The sequence below is a fragment of the Botryllus schlosseri genome, chromosome 4, assembly GCF_051294905.1.
Source record: "Botryllus schlosseri isolate E-star chromosome 4, Bs_hap1, whole genome shotgun sequence".
In the NCBI taxonomy this organism is placed as follows: domain Eukaryota; kingdom Metazoa; phylum Chordata; class Ascidiacea; order Stolidobranchia; family Styelidae; genus Botryllus; species Botryllus schlosseri.
In genome coordinates this window covers 21198528-21206698 of record NC_137239.1, presented here as the reverse complement: position 1 = coordinate 21206698, position 8171 = coordinate 21198528, and the positions used below count along the sequence as shown (strand labels likewise).

Here is an 8171-nt window from a genome sequence, read left to right as displayed (position 1 = left end):
TTATCTACAAATATATCTTGATGCTATCGTGAGCCACTAAAATGTTCTCCGCATGCGATCCGCTAACCGTAGTTTGCTCATCCCTGGTTTTAATCATAATCTTTCGAGTAAGTTCTGTTGGTAGGCAAGCCCCACCAGAATATATTTTGATAAAGGCAAGAGTAAATCGTTATCGAGCACCTTTCGTTATCAACTTCTTCAGTAACTCAAAATCGGTAACCGATCGCGACCTCTCGGAATAAATGAACACAATGCAATATGAACAGGACATGAAGCTACGATGTCCGATAATTCCTTTCAATTAAAGTAGAAGTATAGCCATTTCCGACCGAGTAAAACGTTACTCGGCATTGCGCTCTCGATAGTAGTGAGAAATGATATTCGTTTACTTTCGATAATATCCAACATACGGACTCATGTCGAGGGCAATTTTCAGAACTCTAATATCGCATAGCCTAACTTTGCAATATTTTTCGATTTATTTAGTCATGTTTTCCTAGCGATAGCCATTCAGCATCGCGAAAATTCATAGTACAATTTAGAATAAACTGCTAACTTTTATCAAGGTCTTTGAAAAGTACTTTTCAACATTTAACTATCATGACATAGTAAACTTCTACTCAAGTACGAGAAGTAGCGATTGTAAGGTGATTAGAAAATAAGTATTACGGGTCCAGTTTTGCCTAAAACCTAAATCACAACACGTTATCTGATCCATTCCGAATGACGAGATTAAATATCCCTGAAAAATGAATAATATTCATAATATTCACATTGCTATACATAAAATTTGTTCTGACATTGCCCATAGTGACCATTTAGAATTGGATAGTAAAGGAGTCGAAATTTCTTCGATGCGCCTAGTGCACTAATTCGAGTGCTGAAATCCGAATCGACTAATTTGTTATAATGATTCGAGTCGAGTAGTAAAATTTAATTAGCGAGCACTGAAATTACAGTAATATAGTTATATCACCGATACGAAATTTGGTAGCCATTTCCCCCGGAATAGTAATCAGTCCGAAACATTATGATAAATAGATAAGGTTGAAGAAATATAAAAATATCATCAATGGTGTATGTATTATGAAACTGGAAATATTGTATTTGTGGTAGCACGCAATTGGTTTCCAATTCGTAATTTCAACCGCATCGGCAGTTTTTTCATAAAAATAAATAAACAAATACTTTGATACTAATTTCAAAATAACGCAAATCTCTTAATGAATGTCCCTTGAATAGTAATTAATCCAAAACATTATCATGCAAGGTCCGAGAAACATAAAAATATCATTAATGTGGTATGCATTGTGAAACAGGCAATATTTTCTTTGCGGTGACCAGGGAATATGTTCTAATTCGTAATTTCAAGCCCATCATCATTCTCTCATAATAATGAATTAGCAAATCCTTGGATCCTAATTTTCAAAGTAGCTTAGGTCTCTGAATGAGCTCTGACTCGCTGTTATCTTCAAATCATGGAATTATTACGAGTATCACCATCGCTCACTGAAGAAAGGGATGAAATTATATCCGGGGCATATTCCTTGGCCAGGAATTTTATCATGTACGAACTAGACGGGCCGAGCGTTAAAGCAAATACGAAAGCGGAGGCAACCTTACGGCGAGTTAGTGATGAAATGTTCGAGCGACATCGAACTGTCGTAAACGCAATCTCTAAACGTCTCCGATACAGAATTGTTGAAGTCGACGAAAAATATGAAGAATATTCTGCGGAAGAGCGGATGTTCCTGATGATAGCTGACGAAATTTTTAAAGATACCCAAGAGAATTGGGGTCGGATCGTATCTGTGTTCGTGCTCGGTAGCATTCTTGCTCGCAAAAACGAGGATGAGCATCACGGTGATAATATAGAAGGTATCATACAGTCAGTCGGGAATTACATTGGTAGTAGAAGGCGAAAGTGGATAGCGGAAAATGGAGGATGGGTAAGCGATTTTACATGGCCTGATAAGGATTTGGCAATTATCATTTAGCTTGAGGTACTGTGTATCTGCTCTCGAGAGTCCATACCACCTATCGATAATGAAACTTAGCTTGCACTTCACAATGCGGTTTTCAATTTACATTTTGTCATAAGGCACAGTAATTTACATTCCAAGCGCTCCGAACTTTGAATTACCTTGCAAGTACGGTAACTTTCCTCTGCAAGATTAGGAAGGCTTACATTCTTTTGTTTGTTTCAGGACAGTTTTGTAGGATTTTTCGATAACGCAGCTTTCGATGATAGTAAAGTTTGGAAGAGGCTCATGCTTGTTGGAATTGGACTGACGTCTATTGCAATGGCAATAACAAGATCATGGATAGTCCTTTGCCGTACATCATGTAATATTTTTTAAATAATATATTTCTTCGCCGTTTAATTACATAAATTTTACTGTAGGACGGATGTAGTTTCTTCTGAGATTACATTAAAGATTGCTCCATAAAACCGTCTTTATCTGGAACATTTTCATTTTTCAAATTTATACAGCTACGTAAGGAAATTGCTAGGTTACCTAGAAAACGCTGCAGGTCAAATTTGATCCAATTCCGACCATAGTAGCGACAAGGAGTTATGACAGCTCAAAATGATCCATCTTTCGAAGCCAAATATCGTTGGTTCTCCACGACCAAATATCGTGTTCTATAAATATTGTTTATATGGAACAGATATAAATGTTGCTATTTTGTTGTTATCTGCGAAGAATACTTTGCTCAGTAATTAATTTCACGGGGATTCTAAACCTCAATACATACAAGTGAGCAAAGTTACATTAATTTGCGTTAACCTGTAGTGTTATGTAACTACCTACAATTCTATCAAGACGTAGCGAACACGACAAGTAATATGGAGTGAAGGAATAAGGGTGCGAAATTCCAATGTATAGATGCATATTTAGGCGGAAATATCGTCTTACCCGACGAATGCAATTGTTTCCTTAAAGTTTTCCTGTCTACGCCATTCAAGCGCGGTAAGCTCAGTTTGAGTTGGCGACATTCAGGATGATATTTCAAGAAGCTCTGAATGATAGTCACATATTCCTCGTCGATTCTTGTTCTATCGCTGTCACTGAGGTCGAATACCTTTAGCTGTTCATTGAATAATTGAATATTAGGCGGTTTAGGTCAATTTCATAAACGAAATCTGAACTAAATTGCTTTATTGAGAACCATGAGAGAGCAGAAAGAACTTACTGTAGTGCATCGCTTGCCCATCTCTTCACTAAGATTCCTGATTTGCATGGAAAGCATCTTGCAATTACTCAGGTTGAATTCTTCAACGCGGGTTTTGTGCAGGATTTCAGTTACTGTTTTGTAGCAGGAGGAAATGTCGGGATTTCTACTCAAATCCAGCGAATGCAGCTAAAACACAGTGTGATATTCAGATATTTTACGACGCTACAAACCACTCAGTTGCAGTAATAATAATATTTATCGACGACAGAGCAATATTATCAATTTCTTCGCCTCATCGCAAAACTGGTGTAATACAGAAAATAATGAACGTCTATAGGATATCGAAGAAACGGCGGAAACTAGCATTAATATGAATGAGCGATGGAAAATCTTTCACTCATAAGCAAGGACACTTTTCATCAGCAGACGTGATCAGGAATGCCTTATTGATGATAAATTCGCTCGCCAAATGCAATGCCATGCCTGACGGTGCTTGGAACTCGCATTAGTTGCAAACTATGCTTGATTATTTCACTAGTAAGAAAACAAAACAGATCTAGCTAAAATGGATCACCTCATGATTACCGAGACCATTGTTCAGCGACGTTAATGAATGTTCATCCAATTCGCAAGCTGAAAGTCGAACTGCCTTCGTGTTATGCCTTTTCGCGAAACGCCCGATTTCTTGCAATCCTACCGGTTCCAAATCCGTATTGTAACTTAGATCGAGTTTATCAACCTACAAAATACAGCAAATTATTCTGAAAACGACACACAAAATTGCGGAAACGAGTGGCTACCTCGATTTCACCAAAACATTCAAAAGCATGAATTTCCTCCGGTGTGAGGTCGCATCCTTTCATCACAAGAGTAACCGCTCTGTCTTTACAAAATAAGGGCGGCAGTGCAGCCATACACTCTTCATCCAGACGATTATAGCTGATGTCGAGATATTGGAGCTAAACGAATATGGGAAACTGACCACTTACGACCAGAATTAATCGGGGATGAAGACAAACAGTACAAACTTATAACAGAGAAATGTTGATTAGCCAGTCACGTCATAATAGATTGGCGAAATGTTCTGAGATTAAAATAGAATTTCTGTGATTCGTCTCAAATGGACTCTTTGCAAGCAGTCATAAAGAATGTGACTATTGACCACTACTGAACAACAATCGCTCAAGACAAGATCCATATACCTTACTGTTTTTGACCTGCATGGCGACGAAATCCTTTGACCGCAAGTGCGAGTTCACAAGTGACAAATAGGTTAGATCGCTTGAAATAATAGTCCCGAGTTGCGTAAAGTTGATGTTTTCGCCGTAGCTGAGATCGAGTTTTTGCAATTTAACCTATGGGAATGAGGTAATAAAAGTCTCATATCGAAAGGATTTATACTAGATTAGTGTCCGGATATTTTCATCGCCAATACCTGATGCTGTCTGATAAGTTGACTCAAAACGATCAGAAAATCGTTAGATCCGCTACTTTCTTCCAGGTTGAGTTCCGTCGAGCCACACTTCTTCATCAACTCGCAGATGGCTGGCAGGAGTTTGTCAATGCCATCGTGGGCTGTGACGCTGACTTTTTTTTATTTGGACCTGGACGAGTGCAAAACTTTCCCCCATAAAACAGTAATTGAGGTGATGAATAATTAAACCCTCATCAACTCTCACTAGTCTAGTATGACTATTGCGATAAATGGCTACACCGGTGCGCGATTGAGCATTGTTCGGTACGATACCTTCAATTCACGCGTAGTAGCAATATTAATATGAAACAATGCGGTCATGATGAAGGTTTTTTTAAAGCCCGCTATGTATATTATACGGATAAACATGCTTAAATTGAACGTGGGTTTATAATGCTCAGTGACTTTGAGCGGTATGTGTAAATGTGTTTACCTCAAATTCAAATTCGCGAATTTGGTCCAATATCATCTTTACAAGGTTTTCATTGAGATGGCATTGGCGGAATTCTAACTCGTACATGCGAGATTTCTCCATGAGACCAATCACGATATTCTTTACATCCAATTCAGTCGTAGTTTTATGATAGATCCCACAAGGAATTTCAACTTCATCATGATCCATAAGTATTGATTGATGGTACATCCTGTTATCACCTTTAGCATATGTGAATCATAAATAATTCATGATCAGGAAATAAAATTAATATTAATTCTAATCAACCTCCAATGTGATTTTTGTGTCGGACTATTTCAATATTTCGATAAGTCGGATAAAATGATGATACGTGACATATATACTCAAGCAAGAAACCGCTCCAGTACCAACACCACCACGTATGCCAATAACATATGACTGAATCATGGTAGTTTGCGGAGTTTAGTCAGCCATTGAACAGTTTATGCGCTATGAGAATAACGAGTTAATCCAATTACATCATCATAAAATTCATCCAAGAGTCAAAATTATATTATTTTTCAGTATTGTATGACCGAAATTATTAGAAATAAACATCCAAAAAGTTTAAGCTTCGGTTTTTACTTTATGAGAATAATTTTATATACTTTATTATAGTCATGGTAGGGTGCTTGTAATAACGAAGGTGTTTTTAACAACAAGCTATCAATAACTTCACAAATGACACAAGCTAATTGATAAATTTTGAAATTGCCTGTAAGATATTAAGCTAATTATCAGAGTCGACGGCGATAAAACTATTTTACTTGAGTAATATTTATCGCTACATAAATATCGTTATGCCTTTGATACGATGTAAATAGTTATCTCGTGCGGCGTCCGTTGCGTGTCGTCACCCTTCGTACACCGTCAAGGAATAAGCTACCCGGTGCCGTTGAGTTGTGATTATTTGGCGTAGACTTAAGTTGTGATATTGCAAATTTTGAGGTTCTAAGATGGGTCCATTCGGGTAAAAAGGAGCCCACGAATGCGATAAAGAGACAATTCTGAGGATGCCGCCCGCCCCTATTTAATCCCTTTTATCGCCCCGAACCCCGAGCGGGGCGGGCGGCATCCTCAGAATTGTCTCTTTATCGCATTCGTGGGCTCCTTTTTACCCGAATGGACCCATCTTAGAACCTCAAAATTTGCAATATCACAACTTAAGTCTACGCCAAATAATCACAACTCAACGGCACCGGGTAGCTTATTCCTTGACGGTGTACGAAGGGTGACGACACGCAACGGACGCCGCACGAGATAACTATTTACATCGTATCAAAGGCATAACGATATTTATGTAGCGATAAATATTACTCAAGTAAAATAGTTTTATCGCCGTCGACTCTGATAATTAGCTTAATATCTTACAGGCAATTTCAAAATTTATCAATTAGCTTGTGTCATTTGTGAAGTTATTGATAGCTTGTTGTTAAAAACACCTTCGTTATTACAAGCACCCTACCATGACTATAATAAAGTATATAAAATTATTCTCATAAAGTAAAAACCGAAGCTTAAACTTTTTGGATGTTTATTTCTAATAATTTCGGTCATACAATACTGAAAAATAATATAATTTTGACTCTTGGATGAATTTTATGATGATGTAATTGGATTAACTCGTTATTCTCATAGCGCATAAACTGTTCAATGGCTGACTAAACTCCGCAAACTACCATGATTCAGTCATATGTTATTGGCATACGTGGTGGTGTTGGTACTGGAGCGGTTTCTTGCTTGAGTATATATGTCACGTATCATCATTTTATCCGACTTATCGAAATATTGAAATAGTCCGACACAAAAATCACATTGGAGGTTGATTAGAATTAATATTAATTTTATTTCCTGATCATGAATTATTTATGATTCACATATGCTAAAGGTGATAACAGGATGTACCATCAATCAATACTTATGGATCATGATGAAGTTGAAATTCCTTGTGGGATCTATCATAAAACTACGACTGAATTGGATGTAAAGAATATCGTGATTGGTCTCATGGAGAAATCTCGCATGTACGAGTTAGAATTCCGCCAATGCCATCTCAATGAAAACCTTGTAAAGATGATATTGGACCAAATTCGCGAATTTGAATTTGAGGTAAACACATTTACACATACCGCTCAAAGTCACTGAGCATTATAAACCCACGTTCAATTTAAGCATGTTTATCCGTATAATATACATAGCGGGCTTTAAAAAAACCTTCATCATGACCGCATTGTTTCATATTAATATTGCTACTACGCGTGAATTGAAGGTATCGTACCGAACAATGCTCAATCGCGCACCGGTGTAGCCATTTATCGCAATAGTCATACTAGACTAGTGAGAGTTGATGAGGGTTTAATTATTCATCACCTCAATTACTGTTTTATGGGGGAAAGTTTTGCACTCGTCCAGGTCCAAATAAAAAAAAGTCAGCGTCACAGCCCACGATGGCATTGACAAACTCCTGCCAGCCATCTGCGAGTTGATGAAGAAGTGTGGCTCGACGGAACTCAACCTGGAAGAAAGTAGCGGATCTAACGATTTTCTGATCGTTTTGAGTCAACTTATCAGACAGCATCAGGTATTGGCGATGAAAATATCCGGACACTAATCTAGTATAAATCCTTTCGATATGAGACTTTTATTACCTCATTCCCATAGGTTAAATTGCAAAAACTCGATCTCAGCTACGGCGAAAACATCAACTTTACGCAACTCGGGACTATTATTTCAAGCGATCTAACCTATTTGTCACTTGTGAACTCGCACTTGCGGTCAAAGGATTTCGTCGCCATGCAGGTCAAAAACAGTAAGGTATATGGATCTTGTCTTGAGCGATTGTTGTTCAGTAGTGGTCAATAGTCACATTCTTTATGACTGCTTGCAAAGAGTCCATTTGAGACGAATCACAGAAATTCTATTTTAATCTCAGAACATTTCGCCAATCTATTATGACGTGACTGGCTAATCAACATTTCTCTGTTATAAGTTTGTACTGTTTGTCTTCATCCCCGATTAATTCTGGTCGTAAGTGGTCAGTTTCCCATATTCGTTTAGCTCCAA

General features: G+C 37.7%; 1 long non-coding RNA gene across 1 annotated transcript; it reads right to left on the bottom strand.

Annotated features, from left to right (window-relative positions):
• Window positions 1-2983: 2983 nt before the first annotated feature.
• On the bottom strand, window positions 2984-4133 carry LOC145437390 (uncharacterized). Its single transcript, XR_013914648.1, has 3 exons — window positions 3755-4133; window positions 3199-3366; window positions 2984-3093 (listed from the first exon to the last, which is right to left on the bottom strand). It is a non-coding gene; the product is annotated as an uncharacterized LOC145437390 (long non-coding RNA).
• Window positions 4134-8171: the final 4038 nt, after the last annotated feature.